This window comes from Palaemon carinicauda, chromosome 28 (genome assembly GCF_036898095.1).
Source record: "Palaemon carinicauda isolate YSFRI2023 chromosome 28, ASM3689809v2, whole genome shotgun sequence".
NCBI classification, from domain to species: Eukaryota; Metazoa; Arthropoda; class Malacostraca; order Decapoda; family Palaemonidae; genus Palaemon; species Palaemon carinicauda.
Genome location: NC_090752.1, coordinates 99630681 through 99631070, shown reverse-complemented (window position 1 = coordinate 99631070; position 390 = coordinate 99630681).

Here is a 390-nt window from a genome sequence, read left to right as displayed (position 1 = left end):
ATTGAATATATTAACTCCACAATTATTGCACAGAATTAACATTCAAATATCTACATATTTTTCTTTTTTATATTTCTAGAATACATTTCTTACACCAGATCATGATCCTAAGTAAGTCAGTCCCCTAAATCTTAAGCTTTATTCGTGGACGACCCAAAAAAAGAAATATGTCCTGCAAAAAGCCAAGGAGAGGTTCGCGTGAATATAGATGGTTACTGCAAAGACAAATGACATCATGATTATCTACGTCAATGAAAACCAGTAAATGATAGGATAGCAAGAATGCCGAAAATCTTATTTTGAAGAAGTACCTTCCGAACTCTATTGCTGACACGGGACGCTTAACAACCACCAAAAAAAGTCAAAATAGATAAAAAAAAAAAAGAAAGA